We start from the raw sequence: 21,964 nt of genomic DNA, 5'->3' as shown, positions 1-21,964 counted from the left end.
AAAAGTAAAATAATGCATCTTTTCTGTACAGGTGTCCACAGCCTGTTTTCTTTCGTCTTCTTAAGAGTTGAGGCAAATTGTAAAGGGTCTGCTCTGTTTAAAACCTCACCTATCCGGAGGTGTTACACAGAGGTCTCCTCGTCTGTATTACAGTACAGATGCAGGGAGTAAGGTAGTGGGTAAGTTTTCTATGCTGCATTAACAAATTATCACAAATTTAACAGCTGAAAACAACACTCGTTTTTTAGCTTTCAGTTCTGTAGGTCAAAAGTCTGAGTGGGTTCAACTGGGCTTTCTGTTGCAACACCAAGATAATGGCTTTGAAGAAGACTCTGGAAGTTTCCAAGGTCCCCTCCATCTTCAAAGCCAGCAAAGGTGCAGAAAATCTTCTCATGCTCTGAATTTCTCCACCAACCAAAGAAAACTCCCTGCTTATAAAGGAACTGTGTGATTAGTTTAGGCCCCTGAATAATTTCCTTTTTGATTAACTCAAAAACGACTGATAGTAACTGATTAGTAAGTGCATTTGCAAAATCCATTTTGCCATGTAAGTAACATAATCTCAGGCATGACATACCATAGTTACAGTCCTGTGGGTCATGGTGGGAAATTGTGGGAGCCATCCTCAGCTTCTGCCTATCATAGGTAACATGACTCACCAAGTCCTGTCAAAATGGCTTGCTCTTGGGTCATTTATTTTTCCTTATTTGCTACCAGCACCGTTTAGTAGCTAAGAACTTGGACTGTGGAGTCAGTCTACTTAGGCTTAAAAGCCAGCTCCTCAGCTATAGTTATGTGACCTAGGGCAAATTAAAGTCAGTTCTGCTATAATATGCATTTTGAAAATGCAAATTTGTTCCAACACATTGTCATATTAGGGAACAATTTGAGCATAACGTGAATTTTACATTTGCTTTCGTGTGATTTCTTCCATAAAGAAATACCAGGTAGACACAGAAAACTGAATCAAAACTGCTTTGTAGGAATACATGAATGCACACAAACACACTTAAACAACTATCAGCTCCTCAGTCTGCTGCACGTGTTATGAGGGACACCCATTTAAGAGGTGCTACAATTTCCTTCTGATTTCAAGTAGTCTTCTCTTCACCATTTCACATTTCACAAGCTGCAACCCACCCAACACCATTTTCACAAACAAACATCAAGTCTTTTTCAAGGTTAAATGCCATATTTATTGTAGCATTTATCTGTTAACCATTACCATACGGGAAAATTTTATTAGCTTCCTACCGTTATTTTTTATTTATTTTATTTTTTTATTTTTTAAGAGGTGCTAGGGATCGAACCCAAGACCTCGTACATAGGAAGTCAGCACTCAAACCGCTGAGCTACACACATTCCCCTGCTACGTTTATTTTAATGTGTCATTCATGAAATGTTTGTGTTGTGCCCAACCTCGTTTTCTCCATAAGCCTCATGGTTTTTATTGCATTATTTTGCATAACGGTAATTTTTAGGGATGCATATGCCACATTCTAGCTGAAGTGACTGTATTTAAATGCTGAATCTCAGTTTTCTTTTTTATTAAATGAGTCATCACGTAATTATCATGAGGACTGAATGAAACCATGAATATATTTAGAATGACATACATACCAGTGAGTTCCAGCTATTGTTATTATTATTATTATCATCATTAGACTGCCTAGTTCAAAACTGAATTTAGGACAACTCTAAACACTAGAAGTGGGGATTAAATGGTATCCAATACAAAATGCAAAATCCACAATTTGATAACTGAAAATTGCCAACTGTTTTGCAGTACTTTATTATATTGGGTGCCTTGTCTTTCTTGGGCTTTTAGTTAGCTAATGAATGAATACGTTCGACATGTTTGGTTTTAGTTGGGATTTTACATAGCTGTTAATTATTTTAATTATACGTACATCTTAATTATTTGGTTCTTTGCTGTTTCTATTACCCTATAGCATTATTTTAATAAATGTTGTAATACCAATCTACTAAAAAAAGAAAGGTATCCAAGCCTCAAATTCACAGCCTAAAATCTATGTATGATGGTGCACTATATACAGACTTATGAAGACTGCCCCTTTAAAAAACTACCCCTTTGAAGAGATCCATGGAATATGCAAACAAGAGAATACACACAGCTACACGCAGGGCTCTCACTTGCCCAATCTGGGTATAGATATAGAATGGTGCTAATTTGGGAAACATAGGCCTTTAAACCCTATTAGAAATTGGTCTTTAAAAGCATTGTCACTATTTTCAACTCCTTGGATTGAATAACACCAGGAGACGTCCAGAGGAGCCCCCTCCCCTCCCCAAGCTGGTTGTTGAACCCTTTACTTTTGACAGGGTGTCCTAGAGAGCTAGTAAGGCCTTGACCTCACCTCCCACCTCCTCGCCCTCACTCCCTCCGCTCTGCTCCATCTGGCCCTGACCTAATTGCCCTTCCACGCGCAGGCTGGGCTTGCTCTGGGCTCAGAGCCTTTACACTTGCTGTTCCCTCAGCCTGAAACACTGTTCTCACAGATTTTGTCTTTCTCCCTCACATCATTTGGGTCTCTGAAGTTGGCTGAATGGTGCCTCCAAAAATATATGTCCACATCCTGATCCCCAGGCTCTGTGACTGTCGCTGTCTGTGGCAGAAGAGGGAGAATTACCTTCAATGGCAAAAGATGTGATAGATAAGGGCGAGGGACGAGCTCATCCTGGATTATCCAGGTGGGCTCCAGGTGCCATCACAGGTGTCTTATGAGAGGCAGAGGGACACACACTAGAGGAAGAGGCAGTGGGACCGTGGAGACAGACTAGAGTGATGCAGTCACATGTCAAAGAATGCCCACAGCCACCAGGAGCCAGGAGAGGCGGAGCACCCCCCTCCCCGAGAGCCTCAGGAGGCCTGCAGCCCAGCTCACACCTTGCTCTGGACTTGTGACAGCCAAAACAGCCACAGGAACTAACACAATCTCTGCGTACAGATTTCACCTCCTCAGAGGCGTCACCACACAGAGTAGACCCTTCGCACACACACACCCGCATGCACACACAGGCATGTGCACCCACTAGCACATTCACACAAAGACTCCCTCACCTTCACCATTCCCTAAGCCCATTATAGCAGCCAGCTTCGTTATTCTGCATAGCACTTAGTACTTTCTGACAGATACCTTTATGGGTTGCTTACTATCTGTCTCCTACTCTATGGTGTAAGCTCCACAAGGGCAGGTACATCTGTTTTATTAACCGATGTAACTCCAGAGCCTGGAATAATGCCTGGCTCATAGTGAAAACTCTCTAAATATTTATTTAATAAATAAGTCAAGAGCTATTTACTCTGGGACTTAACCTTTAACTGCATAAGGAACCAGCAGAAGCTTTGACAACTTATCTTTTCACACCTTACTGCACCCCATCAACCCCAGAAACTCCAATTATAGTTTAATATTTTATTGCTCTGCCACCAACTTCACCCCCATTGCTATAATCAGAAAAGTAACAGTAAATATATTTATTCTATTGCAATCCAGAGCAAATCTCTATAGGTCAGAAGTGAGTGTTTGAATGTGTAGTGGGTGATGGATAGCAGGAAGGAAAGGACAGAGTGTTTTTCCAGTTATATCTGTATTAAACAATGCCAAGCTTATATACGCCTGAGGTTAAGAGGAATGAGAGCTGCCTCTTTCCAGCTAGTCTACACCTGCCAAGCTGTTCTTTGCATTTTGCAATTTGCCCAGCAGGTTTGGAAAAGGAACAGTAATGGATGTCTAGTCTTACCTTGTCACAAGTCAAAAGTGACATGCTATTTTTCTGTGCACCAATTTTCTACCCAGGAGCCTTTATGAGCAGTGGATTAAGTGGGGAGAAAGCCGTATTTAAATGCTGAGGCTTGTTAGTCAAACAGGACACAACTGAGCCTTTCACTTAAAAGACGCTGGGAAGGGAGAGATGAATCAGCTCACAAGTTACTTAAATGCTTAATTTGCCAGACTTATTATTTCCCCAGTGTTTCATTTAGCACATATTGAAATTTTCACGTGAATGGTGATTTTGGATTGGGAATAACTGGTAATATTTGGGATTCCAAGCCTCCTCTCTTTCCCTTCTTATTTTTCCACCAGCTTGGCTCATAGTTCTTTCACGATGCTTCTTCTGGGGTTCAGTAGTGCTAATTACATGCCTACTGTGTACCACCTGGTATTATACTCTGGGGATACAAAGTCTCCGTTTGCTGGAGGACTTTCAGTCTCCTGAAGAGCATGGAAATTTAAACAGTACATAGGAGATGACAGTGGAGCTGAAAGGATTAGTAGAAATTCATCAGCTGACTATATGAGAAGGGGGCTCCTGGTAGAGGGCCTAGCAAGACTGAGGAAAGACTTTGCTCCCTTTGGGAACTTACACAGCTGGAGTACCATGTCATGAGAAGGGGTGGGAAGTCATCCCACAGGACTTGGAGACCAATTGAATAGGGAAAATGAGATTGTGGAAGGAGCTCACCCTGGCTTCTAGTTTCTGGCTTCAGAGATTAGTTCTCTGTGCCATTCCACTTTCCTAATGATCTTTATATTTGATGAAAGGAAATAGGAGAAATCTCTCAGAGCTCACCAGTGAGCATCACTTAGGAACCCTGTTGTGTTTGGAGACAATATTTTCCCTCAGTTTGCGGACAGATCATTGTATTCCATAAGCAAAACACAACTTACAGGGATAGTTTACTCCAGTAGTCAAAATCAACCTGACGTACATCTAGTGACCCACGTGATGATGCTTTTGTGACATGTTAATCAAGTCATATTGGTAACAGTAGCTTGTAGCACTCTATTGCTAAAGCTGACTCCAATATTTTGTAACCACTTACTGACAGAAGAGATCTGAGGAGCTAGGAGGGAAATTAAGAGTTTAGTAACCTCACATTTTCCTTCCCACCACCAGCCCTTGCTTTTCAGCTGAAGCCTTAGTCATGAGCCTCTTAAGGAAAAGGATCTATTCCATCCCAATTCTCAGAATTTAAGGTGGTCAGCCTGTCATTTGGGGATCCCTCAGCTCCAGCTAAGGTTTGAATCCTACCTGGGTCTCTTCAGCGGGGCTTCTGAACTTTTGTCTTCACATTATTCCTCCTTCCCACTCCTCCTGGGCCATCTAGGAAACAATTAGTGTCGCAAATGAATCCTTCCATTCTTTTCTTCTAGAGATAGATACATGCCCCGAGACTTGCCTCCTGACCAGCATACATTTCTCAATTAGATATTATTCATCTCTCATAAGCTATTGTAATGGGGACTCTTGGGATTACTGGGGTTGGGGACTTCTTAGCCATTCACAATTCAGTGAATTATTTCTTACAGCATGGTTTATGACAGGGCTACTCAGTGTGGTCTGTGGACCAGTGTCAGTCCTCTCAGGTAACTGTTTAGAAACTTTTATAGCAAGTTGACATTGTCATAACATCCAAGGTATGATCAGCAGGTAGTTCTTATGGAATTGAACGCAGGGCAGTTCAGATATAGTCAAAGGCAACTGTTGTGTTGAATTGCAAAAGTCATGAGTTGAAGGACCACGAATTGGTTAGTGGCAGTGGTCTGGAAATGAAAACATAAAACTGACCCCCAGAAATAGTTTGAGAAGCACTTGTAAATGGGCCACTAGCATCAGATAATGAGTGATGGTTAAAAATGCAGCTTCTGGGCCACACCTTGGGACCTGATGAGTCAGAATCTCTGGAGGTGGGGCTGCATTTTAAACAAGTAGCTTAATAGCTCCCTATTCATACTAAAGTTTGAGAAGCACTGCAAATGTTTAGCAGTTAGCTCTGTTGATTAGAATATGGTTTTGAAAGCAAAGTCACACCTCTGTTTCCATGATAGCTATTTAAAAATGTCTTTAAGGGCACAATTGTGCTCATCACCAAGGAGTTCTCCTGGAAATCCACCACCACCACCTCTTGAAAAAAATGCGTCAAACTCCATATATTCTAGTGAAGGAGCATCACACTTATGCACAAAAGAGGAGCACATACTGCCTCCCAGGTGCCACCACGCTCTGCACCCTCCCCTCGCCAACCTGAAGATCCTGTTTCTTCTAAAATCAGTTCTCTGTGAAGTAGACTGAGAAGAACAACACTGAAAAGGTGTGAGAAGCTTGATGTTTGGGGTCATTTAGTGAATGGGCAAATGGTATCTGAATTACACATAAGCACATCAATAGACTGGTTAATATGTTATCAATAGCATAGTACTTAATATTCCCGGTACCATTTGTCACAAATATAAAGGTCAATTTTGTTTGTTACCTCCCATTTATATTTAATAAATTAAATTTTAGAATGATGTGACTTAAATGGTTAAATTGTTTAGATTCTTGAATTTGTCAGTTTTATTAAATCAGGGAAGTTCATGAAGATGGAGCATCTCATGCCGTTATGTTGTCTCAACAGTGGCTCTCCAAAATGGAGGAGCATTAGAATCACCTGTGGGGCTTCTGAAAAATACAGATTCCTTAGCCCATCCTGAGGAACCCAGGAAATAGGATCCTGGGAATGTGTTTTCACACTCTTCACATAATTCAGGTGTGCAGGCAGAATTTGAGAATCACTGATTTAATGACAGTATTACTATAATAACCTGAGCACAAAGTCCTAAGGGGAGAACTGGATTTGGGTGGGGGTAAATCAAAGCTCTGGAAAAGTATATGTTTGTAAATTAAATAATATACAAATGATACACAGCAAAATATGTAAATTTTGCCAGTAGCATTTGCTGTTTGGCAGTTAGCAATTTGGGCCCTTTAATAGTGCTGCAACAATATTGGTGCATATCTGGATATCTGCAAAATGAACAACAATGCCGGTTGCAGTAGCCTTTGAAAAGTCAATCAGCACCGAAGGAGAGGGGGAGGCAATTCAGGTAATGAGAGGCATGAAAAAGAATCTCGCTGTGCTCTGTACATAGCCTGTCTAGAATTGCCCACCCCGAATTCACAGCAGAGTGGGAAGGAAGAGAGCCTAGCAGGAACAAAGGCACGGGGCTAGATCAGTAGCAGCCTCTAGTTAGCAAGTCTGGAAAGGGCTGAGGAAAAGGCACTGCAGGAGATTGCAGCCGGGCAGCTTCCCGGGGAGAAGAGCTGCTTGGCAGCAAACTGGAGGGCAGCGTGATCAGGAGTGGCCCGTTCAGCGGTGTGTCCACAGCAGTGACAATCCCAGAGGCTCGCCAAAAGATAGGCAGCAGCGTTCTGTCCAGTACCATTGCAGGGCTGGTCCTGCCACGAGATGAAAGTGACTTCTTTCCCTGAATTGCCCAGCAGATGCAGGATATGTTGAAAAGAGAAGTTAGTTTAATTACACCAACATAATCAAGTGTCTGCTCTGTTCCAAACACTGTGCCACAGGCTGATGATACAGAAATGAAATAAACAGTTCATGGTCCCAGAAAGTTCAGTCTGGAGGGGGAGGCTGCTGAAAATAAAACAAGAAGTGCTCGGGAAGGGGTATGCACAAAGCTGTGGTGTGCATTTAGGAAGCAGCAGTTCATTCTGCCCAGGTCCACCGGGAAATTTGCAGAGAAAAGTGATATTTGAACCGAACCTTTAAGGATACGTGGGAATTCCTCAGATACACACATTGGGCAGGGAAAAGGGGGTGGAAAAGGGAGATCTTCTTGGCAGAGGAAATAGATCCGCTGTTCATGGTGTGAGCAGTAATTGTAAATATCCTCTGATGTGCCTCCAGTATAAAATAGAGCTGTTCGTGGAAAGGCAATTGAGCTCCTCAGATGGATGCCTACTGGTTCCAAGGATGCTGCTCTTTCTTCCAGGCTCATTCATAGAATAAAAGGGCTAGCATTAGAGGGGAATTTAGAAATATGTTGTTGTTTAAACTTGACTGCAACCCATAGTAAGATAGGTGTTTTATACACACATCCTCATATGAGAAACAAAATTTCTCAAAAATATATTTGCCTTTATGAAGTTCATGACTTTATGATATTTTCTTCTCTGTTCTACTTTTCTTTTTACAATGATGGGTCTTTAACTCCTAAATTGCAAACCGCTGCTCAAAACCAACTTCCTCCAAAAAGTCTTTTAAGTGGGGCGGGGTGGGGGAAGCAAACATAGGATTTTGAACCCCAGAAATGCTGACCCATAAATGTCTAACCAGAGGCTCCCAAATGCTGAGTTAGATTGCCCTTAGGTCTGTAAATGCTACCTCCTTACAGGACTTTTTAGGACATTCTCTGTAAAGTAACACACATGCTCTCTGCCCTCAATTTTTGTTTATTGCCTGTCTTCGTAGGGTCAGATGCTAGAATAGAGTCTCCAAAGTGAGGGGAGGGAGGACAAAAGGAAAAAAAAAAAACAAGCTCCTTAATTCACAGATGAGAACACTGAGATTCAGGGAGGGGAACTAGCTTGAGCAAGGCCACAGCGAGAGTTAGTGGTAGAACAGGATCCAATCAAGGTTTTCTGATGCTTAATCCAGTACAATTTCTGCTGTGGTAAACCTTCAAAAGAAAGAATTGCAGTCCTTAGCAGGTGTCAGACTAGGGCCGGCTGCTGGCTGGAGGCACTGAGAATTAGCAGTTTCTCTGGACCCCGATCCGGCGACCGCAAGAGCACTGCAGGTCCAGATGGTTTGCGTGGCAAATACAAGACAGCAGAAAAGTGTCCTGTCCTGAGTACCCCGTGGCAGAGCGCAGGATTCTGTCCTGCTTCCTGGCAGCAAATGCTGCTGCTTCCCTCCATGGCTGTTAATGATTGCGGAAGGAAACAGAGAGGGGGAGAAGGTATTGAAGATCTTCCCACAAGTGTGTCAAGGAGCCTACTCACCCCCCAAAAGAGAAGGGTCACAGGAAAGCTACATTCTAAAACTCACTCATTCAAGAGGAGCTTAGCAAACACCTACCAACCCCAGCCCAGTGCTGAGTCAAGTACTGAGGATCAAAGGCAAATAAGAGGGGAGCAGGTGTAGCGCAGTATTTGAGCACCTGCCTCACATGTATGAGGTCCTGGGTTCAAAACCCAGTACCTCCAATGAAAAAATTTAATTAAATTAAAAACAAAAAACAAAAAAAGCCAGTACCTCCCTTTATAAAAATGAATAAAAGTTAATCCTTGCTCTCAAGGACCTCATAGTCTAGTGGGGAGGGGAACAAGATACAGAAGTAGGACATTTTACTGCGGTATGATAAATGCTGCAAGAGTACGAAGTGAAATGGGCATTGAGAGGAAAAGAGCCTGGATGAGAACCTATCACAAGGAAGATGCCCTTGCTAGCAATTTAAAGAGTGAATAGGTCTTTGTCTTGAGCATAGAATACCATTCCTGGCAGGGGAAGCAGCAGAAAAGAGTGTAAAAAAGCGTTGTGCTTGGAGGGTATGAGGAGTGAGTGGTTCTGTGTGGAATACAATGTGTGGGCTGAAAGGATTGGCAGCAAAGAAGACCGGGTGTGGGGAGTCTTATGCAAAAAGATGGAGACCTGATCACAGGGTCCTGTCAGCCATGCCAGCACCCTGCTCTGACACACATGCATGGAAATACAGCTTCATGGAACAACCAACCCAGTGCTATTGCACGTTCCCAGCAATTCACTTGTCTCATCTTCTCTTTCCTTCCTTCCTTTGCTCTCTCTCCCTCTCTCCCTTCCTTCCTCCCTCCCTTCCTTCCATTTTTCCTCCCTCCCTCCCTCCTTCTCTCCTTCCCTTTCTTTCTTTCAGGGTTTGTTTTGTTTGTGGTTAAGTTTTTGGGTTTATTATGTTTGTATTTGCATGTGTGAGAAAGTAAAATCATGATGGAGTAAGTCAGAAGCCAATAGGCCAGTGGTTCTCAGCTGGGGAGGGGAACATCTGGCCATGTCTGGAGACATTTCTGGTTGTCACAACTGGAGTGGTATTCCTGGCACCTACTGGGTAGCGGCCAGAGATGCTGTTAAACATCCTTCAGTGCACAAGACATCAGCCCCTACAACAAAGAAAGGTCTGGCCCAAAATGTTAATAGTGCCAGGTTTGCGAAACCTTGCTCTAGACTTTGATAATGATATCTGCCCTACTCCGGGTGTTTATTCTGTGCTTGACACTGAGCTAAGAACTTTATAAACGTTATCACCTTTAAACCTCAGAGCAATTCTGCAAGGAATTGAATATTGTGCCCATTTTATGGATGTCCTGTGTTCCATTTCCTGCATCACACAGACCAGAATTCCAGCTAGGTCTGAGTCCAAAACGTGTGCTCTAGTAAACTCCATTCCACCAATCCCTTTGTAAAATGGTGACCGGTGAGACCAGGTTTGCCTTTCTTAGAGGTGTTGTGAGGATAATATTAAGCTAGATTAATTTTGTAAAAGCACTGTGTAAGCTGAAATGCAACTTATATAGTATGTGTACAAAGGTAATTTTTAGACCTCAAGTCCCCTCACCATGAAACAAAAGCCATATAGAATATGGTTGAGCTGCAAGCTCCCCCCTGGTTCTCAAACACTAGGGCTTGCAGATTGGTTTAATTGCTACATGATGATGACAAAACAAATTAATCAGTAGATTTGTTTTCTTTTAGCAGTTTAGTAGGTGGTTTGAATCTTAAGTTCCAATTTCTGGCCGCAGAATGGTCATAATTTAATCATGAGTCCTTGGCAAATTATTTTACTTTCCTGTGCCTCAGTTTCATCTTCTCACCTAGGAATAATAATATTTGCTTTTCCTCAAAAATCTCATCTTGAAGGTCATCCAATTCTACCAACTCCATTCTCTGGATTTTGGTGAGGAGTAAAATGAAATCCCAGAAAGAATACTTGGGGATGTATGGAGTAAAATATAAATGTTAATTGCATTTTAGTACAATGATTATTATTTGGGGTCTAAGTGGCGACTGTTGCAGTGGGCACTTTCCCAGGAATCCACTAGGAGACCTAAAGCTGAGAGGTTTTTAAACTTGAAATACCAATTTGCTCTTGGGCTATTCCCCAAGAGCACCACGTGCAGCTTTGAGTTTGTATGGGCTGCAGGCCCTGCTCCAAAGAAAACAAACCAAAGGAAAATCCAGGGGCAAAGCCCTCCTTTCCTTTAGTGTCATGGGTCAAGAACATCATTTCTGGATCAAATTTTAGAGGTGTTGTTTTCTCCCCACCTCAGAAGCCTTGGCAGAGGGTGACTTAGCTGCTGGAACGACCCTGGAACCTCGGAACTGAGCAGCCTGGGGCTGCAGTGCATCAAAGCCAGGCTTGAGCAGTGGGCCCTGAGATACCCAGAGCCCAGCAAAGCCTGAGGAACACCATGGCCTTAGGAAATAAATGGGGTTTGAGGTTTCTGTCCCTCTGTCTTGCTGGTTTCAGATATCATGAGAATAGCTCTAGCTATATTTCCAAGAGATGGTAAATGACTAGACCACATTTTTTTTATACTTGAAGGATTACAACAATGAATTTTGTAAACACAAGTCACATAAGGAGATGTCTGAGTGAACTCAAAGCAATTCTTCATTGCCTGCTCCCACATCCACTGATGTGGCTCTGTTTTCTCTGCATTTAAGAGACAACATTTAAAGTACTTATTGGGAAATTTCTAAGGTACAGTCAAAATTTTTATTAGACCCCAAATGAGATTATTAGTTTTGTCTCTTGTCTCACCCCTGATACTCACCCCAGGGGTAACTAGTAACCATTACTCAAAACCTGCCTTTTCACTTTGCCCACATGATCCTTCTGGAATGCTCACACATCTCCCTGACTTCCCCCCACCTCCCACCCCATGTCCACAGGTTAATTCTTCCTCTTTCTCTAAGACCTGGCCCAAGCAGTCTCTCCTTTGAATAGTTTCACTGACCGTCCCACCCACCCATCCTCAAATAGCTCGACTGCAACCACACTTACGGCACTGAATTGTCTCCGATGGCGGTTCGGGCTTCTCCAGGCCTGACGTTCCGGGTCCTATTCTCGCAAGCTGTCGCATCGTCTCAATGCTTTGGGGAAATCCAAGTCTTACCTCAGTGCTAATTCCTGGAACTTCTAGTTTTCTGAGCCTCTGAATTCCTTCATCTTCATGCTGTCTGTTTTGTTCCAGGCTGATCTGGACATGAAAACCCTTTTCTTACACACCCTCCGCCCCTCCCCCCCGGCTTCCATGAGTTTAGGAGGTTGAGGGTGATGGGGAAGGCCTGCTGTACTTGCCTTGTTCACCTCTGGAGCCTCTTCTCCTCTATTCACCTCCCTTCCCAGTTACCCCAAGGCTAGTAAACAGGATCCATCTATGCCATCTCTGCCATCTAGTGGAGCCCAGTTCCTACTCCAAAGGAGCGAGTCCAAACTCTTAAAGCTCAATAGATGAAGGTTTCCATTTACTGTGGTTACAGCTGGCAATTTTCCCTTTTTATTTAAGGCTCTGTGAGTTGCTCAAGGTATTCTTATTTATCCTTATATTACCAGCAGACATAGTGTCTGATGCACAGAAAGTACTCAATAAATATTTGTTTTATTAATTAATGAAAGAAAGACTAGCTAACCTCAATAAGGTCATTTATTCAGCAGTATTCGTTGAGTATTCTCTATAATGAGACCTGGGTATAGGGGATTAGAGGAAAGGCTATGATATGCTCCCTGAATTCAAGGATTGTGGAATGCAGTATAGAATAATGTGCTCTGCAGGAAGAAGTAATGATCAAACCTCTAATTGTAACTTTGGGACCCAGAGAGCAGACATTAAAAATAACTAATAGATTACATTGCCAAGTGTTTTTTCCAAACTTGTACCATTTTATGCAGTGAGTCAGTTTAAAGGAAAATGAGGTTTTGTCTTAGCATCAGAACTGCTCAAGTTAGGGCTTTTCCCTCCTACCACTACTGCCTAGCTGGGCGTCAAGGGCACAGACCTTTGTTTTAGGATGCTTATCCTGGACAATTGTGAAGGCGGGTGTCCACGTGAAGCTGCTAATGGCCTCTGCCCAGGTTGGGCAAAGTGCAGCGAGCACTGCGGTGATGTGGCGGTCTCTAGTCAGGATCTCGGCTCCCAGGCGTCTCCCTACCACTGGCTAGTGCGCAGCGCTCTATAGCCAACGACGCTGGTGGTCCTCCTTGCATCCTGTCCTCAGGCACAGTTCTGTCCCAGCCCTACCCCCCATTCTCCCCTAAGTCACATCCCATGTATACTCCTCACCCCATCCCAGCCTGGGTGGCCTGTGCTTCACTTCAGAAGTGGGTAGGTGGGTAGTGATTTCTGGAACTTTTTCTTTTCAATCTATCTTTGCTCTATGCTGTATCCAAGGCTATTCCTTTTGATTCCTAAAGGCCTTCTCTCTCCAGAAAACCAGCTTTAGTACAAAAAAAAAAAAGTCTAGGCTTTTAAAGCAGCTTCTAATGTGGACTTCAGTTATCTACTTTGGAAGCCAAAAAATGAATATGAACTCTTTTCCATTCCATTCCTTCCTTAAAACTTCATTTATTTAGTAAATTCTGATATCTGGTGTTCTTTTTTTTTTTTTAAGATTTATTTATCTATTTATTTATTTTTCTCCCTTCCCCTCCTCCCACCTTGCTGTTTTTGCTGTCTGTGTTGTCTTCTCTTCTCATTTTTTCTCTTCTAGGATTCACTGGGATTTGATCCTTGGGACATCTGATGTGGAGAAAGGTTCCCTGTCAATTGTACCACCTCAGTTTCCTAGTTTCTGTTGTGCTTCACCTTGACTCTCCCTTTGTCTCTCTTTTGATGCATCATCCTCTTGCTGCGTGACTCACTTGTGCGGGCACTGGCTCATCATGTAGGCACTTGCTCACAGCATGGGCATGCTTTTGCTTCTTCTTTTTCACCAGGGCCTCAGGGATTGAACCCAGGTCCTCCCATATGGTAGACGGAAGCCCTATCACTTGAGACACATCTGCTTCCCATATCAGGTATTCTTAACAAGGGGTCTATGAGCTTGACTTGAAAAAAAAAACAACATTGTTCTCATGGGGCAGGTTGTGTGGGTGTGATATATTTATTAAATAATACACAGTATAGTGTGGACTTAGTAAGGGGTCTCTGGTTTTCACCTGACTGGCAAAGGGGCCCATGGAACAAAAAAGGTTAAGAACCCCTCGTTTACTTCATGCTTATTATTTGCCAGCCACTGTAAATATTAGATCATTAAATCCCCTGAAAACCCTCTGAGAATAGTTCTATTATTACTACATCTAATTTACAAACGAAACTGTGACACACAGAAGTTAAGAATCTTAACCAACATAACACATCCAAGGCAGGCCAGAGTCCATGTACTACGTACATGGCCTCACAATCCTAATTGTACTAGCAGTAATGTGGAAGACTCCAAAATTCTAGAAGTAGGACTAGGGAAAAGTTCATGTGTGTACAAGGAAGTATGGGTAACAAAAGCAAAAGATTGAAATTTTGAGATATCTTGCTTTATGAGCTCAACCTGTTTCTCAACATCTTTTGGGATTCCCTCAACAAACAGCTGTCAGAAAAAGAAGAGTAATTTTAAGGCTTCCTTCTTTCCTTGGGAGGGGCTCAGTGACTCTTCATTAGGACCATTCTCCCTGGGGTCTGTCAGAAGATCTGTAATGCTTAGCATTGGTTGATCATTAACAGGTTGGTTAATATATAGGCTTTAGAGCCCAGACGATCTAAGTAAAAGTCCTAGCTCTGCCTAGCTATGTGTCCTTGGGCAACTGACCTGGCATCTCTGAGCCTCTGATTCCTGATTATAAAATTGGACTTTTATCTACTACTGTATTAGTCAGGATGGATGAGCTATGCTGGAGTAACAAACGCCCCACATTTATCAATGTCTCAATTATAATGTTGGTCTTTCATTCAAGCTCATGTCTAAAGTAGGCCAGGGGATCTGCTCATCATGGTTACTCAGAGATACAGGCTGATGGAGTCTCCATCTAGAACAGAGTTTTTCTTTCTTGGCACTATTGACATTTGGGGTTAGATAATTCTTCGTTATGGTGAACTGTCCTATGCATTACAGAATTTTTACCAGCATCATTGGCCCTACCAAGTAGTTAACAGTAGCAGCCCCTCCTCAAAAATGTCTCCAGATGTTCCCAAATGTCATTATAGATGCATTCTTCCATAATCAGAACAGGAAAAAATAAGAAAGGCTGGGCACCGGCAATTAAATGCTTCTGCATGAAAATAACATATTCTCTCTCTCCAAGTTTAATTGGCTAAAGGTAGTCATGTGGCTATACCTAACTTCGAGGAGGTGGAAATTGTAATCCTACCATAAACCGGAAGGGGAAGACTTGGAATATTTGTGAATAGCCCTAATAAACAACCATCTATGGTTGTTGAGAAGATTAAACCTATACATGCTAAGTGTTTAACATTGTGCCTGACTAAGAAGAAGCACACATTAGTAGGAGACTGTTACTATTTAGAATGATTATCTAAAAGCTCATAGAGGTTGGTCAATTTGGAATGCTTCTTGGCAAGGAGAGCAATATTACTGACAGGTTGAAGTTTCCTCTTATTAAAAAAATGTAGGTGATTTTGCATTGAAAAGAGAACAATAAGAACAGTTATGACTTACATTTGAATATTTTTTACATTTTCCAAAGCACTTTTACATCATTTGAACTCACAACTGTTTTAAGACATGGTTATTTTATCCCTGTTATAGAGGTAAGGAAAGTGGAGCTCAAAGAGGTTAAGGGATTTGCTTAAAATCTAGACAAACAGGTGGAGTTAAAACTTGAATGCAGTTGTTCTTACTCTCTATAGCCTAAGCTTTTACCTGAATTTTTGTAGCTTGAGGGAGCTGTGTCATCATTTTGGGCTATTTACTAGGAGATTAACCTCTGACAAGCCATGTACACTGCCAGAGTTCAAGTCACATCATCTGGCAATGGGTTGATAATATTTTACCTGCTTGAAGACAAGGGGGCTGGACCAATGAATGAGCTCGCATGGTGCTTTCTGTCTCTAAAATCTGTGCTTGTTATTCAGCTTTTGTGTGTTCATATGCAACTACCTTATTAGTGGAATTCTTATAAGTATTATTTCACTTGTGCTTCCTTTGCCTTACTAATTATACTGAAGGTTTTCTTGGGGATAGGAGTTGTGCCTTCTCTGGTGTAGCATAAGGACTATGACCTTGCCCTTGCCATCAGAAATTCCTGAAAGTGCCACATATGAACTGAGTGAACAGAAGCAGTTTATTGATGTTCTTATGCCTCTTTCATCCTGCCCCTTCAGATTCTTGCATTAAATGAGAAAAAACACATACAAAATGTGTAGTAAACCATTAATTGTACAAATGTAATTTATTAATAAAAATTCAGAGGAAATAACATCTATTGGGTTAACTACTGTCACATTCTGCATCTCATTTGCTTCTTACGGGGTGGTTTGTTATTCTTGCCATGTTGTAAGCAAAGATGGAGAGACCCAGAGAAGTTGTGTGCTGTGTGCATGGTCACACACACTTAGCAAGTGGCCAAACTAGGGTTTGAACACATGGCTGACTGATTCCCAAAGTCCTTGCTCCTTCTACCTCTTCTTTCATGTCCCTCTATCTCTGGATACCCACCCTCCAAGCCAGATGAGAGAAAAGCCATTCTAGCAACTCACTAGTACTGTAGTAAATCATGGCTCCATAAATTGTTGAAAGAATGAAGGAAGCAGAGGTTGAGAGATCAAGTGACTTCCCCTAGGGCTCTCAGAAAGAGCCATCACTATGCTTCAAATTGCTTTTCAGATTAAAAACCAAAATCTGCAATATGATCTCAAGGGCCTCATTTGGTCTGACCCCTCAACCTCAGAGTAAGCTCATTCTCTTCTTCTTTTCATACTCTAGACTCTCAGGCCTTCTTCTCTAAATGCCCCCTGGTCTTCCCTAACTCGGCTCTTTGCATGTGCTCTTCCTTCTGTCTGCAAAGCTCCCCTCCCCTTTCTGTTCATACAGTTCATTCAGAATAGTGGCCTCACTTATAGGGAAGCCTTGGTGGTTTCTCAGACTATGCACCTCTCCACCCCTGCCCCCACTCCAATCAATACTTATTGCATCACACGTATTACAGTTTATCATTACATATTTGCTTGTGGAATTATTTGATTAATGTCCATCTCCCCTACAGAGTTGCAAATTCAGTCATGATTTTCTGTGTTGATGCCCACTTTACTAGTGCTTGGTATGGAGTAGGAGCTCAATCAATATTTGTTGAATGAATTAGAATGAATGAAGCCAATACTAAAACCCAGGTCTATTGACACCTGCTCTGGAATTTTTCCTTTATATTATACTGCAGGCAACAAAGTATTGGCCCCAAACACATTCTGCAAGAAAGGAAAGGGGGGAAAATCCCCACCTAAAAAGTCTGATTCCTCCCTTACTGTCTGGACACTCCTAGCAGAAGGTATGCCACTTGCACACACAGAGACGAGTGCCTCACCCCAGCCTGCCACCGCAGCAGCCGTGTTTGCAGAGAAAGCACAGAGCTCCCAGTTCCTGGTTGGGAACCATGGTGAAGAGTTTCTAAACATAGCTGGGCTGCCTTGAGCTGGAGCTTCTGGGAAGAGTCTAGAGGCCTTGGGGCACTGACCAGCCACCTCCTAGCCACGGTGAGTTTGCCCTTTCTCTTTGGGATTGGTCTTAGCTCCTGGTGGGGGTCTCATTTGGCTGGGCCCACTCACCCTGCCCCCTAGCAGCCTGGCCACTGGCCTCTTGAACCTGGGAGTTCAAGAAAATCAGAATCAATTTTCTTCCTTTCTCTGACCTGGAAGGAATCCAAATCTCTGCCTTCCTGGCTTGGTGCCCATTCCCACCCCACACTCCAGACTCCACCTCACAGTAAGGGGTAGTTAATCACTTTCCTGTTGGTTAACTGGACACTGGTCTACAAAGAGTCGATGTGTTGCCCACCTGTATCTTTCTCAGACATCCTTTCATCAGGCCCACTCTGATGCCATTTAGTTGCTGCTCACAGCATCTCTGCTTTTCCTTCTGTATCTGGGACTCTCTTTCTCTCTTTGGAATATTCTTATTAATTTTTGCTGAGGCCATGCATAATATACCTAAAGGTAAAATGAGAAAATTTTCAAGCCAAAACATCTCATAAATAACAAAAAATAAATAAAAAGGTATTGTAGAAAAGATGGAATTTTAGGAAGAAATCCCATGATACAAATGTATATGTCAGGAAAAAAAAAAACAGACAAGCAAACAAAACTAGATCAAGAAAAAAATGAAGAATCAGACACTTCTTACAAAAGGCCACAGATCTTTGGGCTCTGCTTCGCGTGTGGTGATATAAAGTGTGTTACGTTTAAAATGCAGCAAAGCCCTAGTCGGCAGAACTCATTTGAGTTTATTCCATTAAATCAGAAGAGCACTTGAGATCAGAATGAGCAGAATAGTTGTTGCAGCACAGCCCAGGAAACCAAAGATAAAAGTGGTAATGTGAGGGAGAGTCCATGGTCTGAGTCCAGGGTTTTGCTATGGCTAAGTGCATGGCAAAACCCTCAAGGAGGTAACTACAGATGAAATCTTAGCTTCATAAATTAAGTTCATTCATGCAAGGTGTTTTATTGGCCAAAAATGGTTATAGAAATATATATATATAGAGAGATAATTCAGACATTTTAGGGCACTCGTTATTACAATTCAAGCTAGTGTCTTTTATTATAGCAAGAAGTCATTTTTACCAATCCAGGTAAAATGTATGTGTTTTCTGATTCTAGGACTTGTTCATGGGCTAAAAATCATTGTAAGATCATTCCTGATGGAACTAACTTATAAAGAATGGCCTCCCTCCAGATGGGAAGACAGAAAGTTGAGCTCTGGTTGCTACTTTAATCTGATTTACTGTTTCTATGAGTCATTAATATAAGGAGCTAGCCTGGTTGCCATGAACATCAATATTCTCCAGCTTCTGGTCTTTTCTTTCATTTTTTTAAAATGACTAAAGTAATACATGATTGTAAAATAGCCAAGCAGAACAGATATATGAAGGGTGAAAAGTGGAAAGGGAATAGAAGCCAAATCCATTTCTTTCCCTTTCCAGAAATAATCACCATTAACTGGTGTGTATTCCACAGTTAACTTTTTTCTTAAAATGCACATCAGTACACACACAGAGATTAAAGGTAAAAATAAATCTACATAGTAATGTTGGATTCTTTTACACTCTGTAACTTGGTCCTGAACTAGCTTTTTCACTTAAGAATATATATGTCTTGGAGCTCTTTCCATGCCAATATGTATAGATATGCCCAATTCTCTCAAAGTATTGCATAATATTCCATTCTAAAGATTACCATTGTTTGTTTCACTTTTCTCCCATTGCTGGAGTTTATAATCTCTACTTCTTATGATTAGAAATGTGTCAGATGTACACATGCATATGCACATATGTGTAGGGATGTATATATAATCTTTATATATGCATATATACAATCTTTATGCATATATGTGAGCATTTCTCTAGGGTAAATTCCCTAAAGAGAAATTTAAACTTTGAAAGATACTGTCACATTGACTTCCTAAAGCTAGTTTATACTGCCACCAACAGTGCCCCTTTCCTCACACCATCACTTCCACTGGATATTGTTACCCAGCATTTTAGTTTTTGCCAATCTAGGAGATAGAAAATTGCATGCCATGGGTGATTTCATTTGCATTTCCCTAGTTGGGAGCGAGGGGGATCTAGTCTTATCTTTAGGCATTTTGCATAATGAATCTTTAGTCTAAGCCAAGTACAGTAGATGAGAATGGTGCCTGATGTGAAATAAATGAAAATGAGGACACTGAAGTTCAGAACCGCATGCATCAGGAGCTCTTTACAATGAGAAGGAGCCCCAGATCAGCGTCTTTAATGAGGCAGTGCTAATAACGTTAAAAGAGAGCAAGATGAAAACAGGGAAAGGCCTCTATTTAGCTTGTCCCCTACTGTGTAGAAAACAAACTGGTGGAGCCAGAAATACAGAAATAATGTCTGAAAAGGAAAATGGGCCAAAGTGAAGACCAGGTAATTCACAGAAGAAAAAGTACAAATGGCCAATAAGCATGTGAAAAGATGCCTAACTTTGGTAATATTTGAGGAAATGCAAGTTAAAATACCATTTGTTCATTTATTTGAGTCAAAAAGAATTTGAACCCCTATTATGGGCCAGACATGGTTCATTTTTCACCTATTAGATTGGTAAAAATTTAAAAGCATGGTAACACCAAGTGTTGGTGAGAGTAAGGAAATTAGTACTCTTGTATGTGGCTCGGGGGTGGTGGAATGCCATTAGCGCACATTTTGGAAAGGAATTTGAATGTGGTAGAATAATGGCTCCCCAAAAATGTCCACATCCTAATCTCCACAGTTGGTGGCTATGTTTGGTTCCATGGCAAAGCAAATTAAGGTTGCAGAAGAAATTATGATTGCTAATTAACTGACTTTATTGAAATAGGGAGAGTATCCTGGATTATCTGGATGGGATCAATGTAATCTCAAGGGTCCTTAAAAGTGGAAGAGGGAGGCAGAAGAGTCAAGTCAGAGAAGAAAATATAAGGATGTAAGCAAGATCAAAGTGGTGTGAGGACTCAAGACCTGCCATTGTTGGCACTGAAGATACCATGATATTCCATGAGCCAAGGAATGCAGGCAGCCTCTAGAAGCTGGAAAAGGCTAGGAAATGGATCTCTCTCAGAGCCTCCAGAAAAGAACACAGTCCTGCCAACACTTTGATTTTAGCCCATTGAGACTCATATCAGACTTCTAGCCTATAAAACTCTAAGATAATAACTTTGTGTTGTTTTAAGCCACTAAATTTGTGGTAGTTTGTTATAGTGGCAATAGAAAACTAGTATAGTATTATCAAAAGTTAAAATGTTATGTGTTTTGACTCTGCAATTGTTCTTCTTGTTATTATCATAGAGGGCAACCAGCCTCTGGGTGCAAAGAGCTATGGGAAAGAATGCCTGTTGCAGCATTGCTTGTAGTGATGAGGATTGCTGGGACTTGAGCACATTATCCATAAAATGGAAGAGTAAATAAAGTGGGTGATGTGGATCTATAAGTTCTCCAAAACAAAGCATGCAAATAGCAACTTACAGAACACATACAATGCATACCAATTATATAAAGTACCTACTCTCATAGAACAAAACCGTGTATTTTTTACACTTTTTAAAATTAAAGTTAATAGATCACAAAGAACGTTACACATTTTTAACGGTCTTTTATGTGAATTGAAGATGCATGTGGAGTAAAACAATGGTAACCACTGAGAAGACAGCTGAGTTTGAAGGACTTAGTTTTAATATAGTTTAATTTTTAAAAATTAGATTGAAAAATAATTTTAAAAAGAATATCTGAAGGCTCATTTCTCCCCAGGGCACATACACTCAACTTTTGGTTTGGACTGTTTTATAGTGAAAGGACATGGGGATAAAATTTAAATTTTTTATATCTAGAAGTAAATGCGCCAACATACCAGAGGAAAGGACAATTCTTGAAAGACTGTGTTTTAGTTTGCCAAAGGGATGGCAATGCAAAGTGCCAGAAATATGCTGACTTTTATAATGGGGATTTATTTGGGCCAAAAGCTTAAAGTTCTGAGGCCATGAAATGTACAGACAAGGCATCAGCAAAGATGCTTTCTCACCAAAGTCAACGGCCCTATGGTAAAGCAAGATAGCTGCTGATTTCTGCCGAGGTCTCTGCCATCCCTCCCAGAATCTATTGTCTCCTAGAACTCAGCTGAGGGCAACCAAGAATTGGACTTGTGTCTTACTGGGCCTCCTCTATCAGTCTTGGCTGCTCTTTTTTTTACCCCCAAGTTCGGCTGCAAGCTATCAAGCATGTGGCGCATCTCTGCCTGGGCCTCAGCTCTCTGAGCCCCTCCAGGGCTTCTCTCCTTGCAGCTCAGCTGTGGACGAAACTGGAGTCCTTTCCTTCACATTGCAGGATTAAATATGGCAGCTCCCTTGTCCTGCGTCTCCATTTTTACCAGAACCGGCAAGAAGGTGGAGACTAAACCAGAGTCACACCTCACT

General features: G+C 41.7%; 1 protein-coding gene across 3 annotated transcripts in view; it reads left to right on the top strand.

The window, feature by feature from the left end:
• The window catches only part of ANKFN1 (ankyrin repeat and fibronectin type III domain containing 1), a 411,393-nt gene that overhangs the window by 31,291 nt on the left and 358,138 nt on the right, over window positions 1–21,964 (top strand). Inside the window, exon 1 of one of the 3 annotated variants that reach the window (XR_011646850.1) lies at window positions 17,229–17,541. The exons of 1 other annotated variant lie outside the window; for it this stretch is intronic. The gene's annotated coding sequence lies outside the window, so the exon portion shown is untranslated. Of the gene's footprint in view, window positions 1–17,228; window positions 17,542–21,964 lie in introns of those variants that run through there. One more of the 3 variants, XM_058283929.1, reaches the window with a different exon arrangement.

Source organism: Dasypus novemcinctus, chromosome 21 (assembly GCF_030445035.2).
Source record: "Dasypus novemcinctus isolate mDasNov1 chromosome 21, mDasNov1.1.hap2, whole genome shotgun sequence".
Taxonomy (NCBI): Eukaryota; Metazoa; Chordata; class Mammalia; order Cingulata; family Dasypodidae; genus Dasypus; species Dasypus novemcinctus.
Note: the sequence above shows the minus strand (reverse complement) of the source record. Positions and strands in the feature narration are given on the sequence as shown.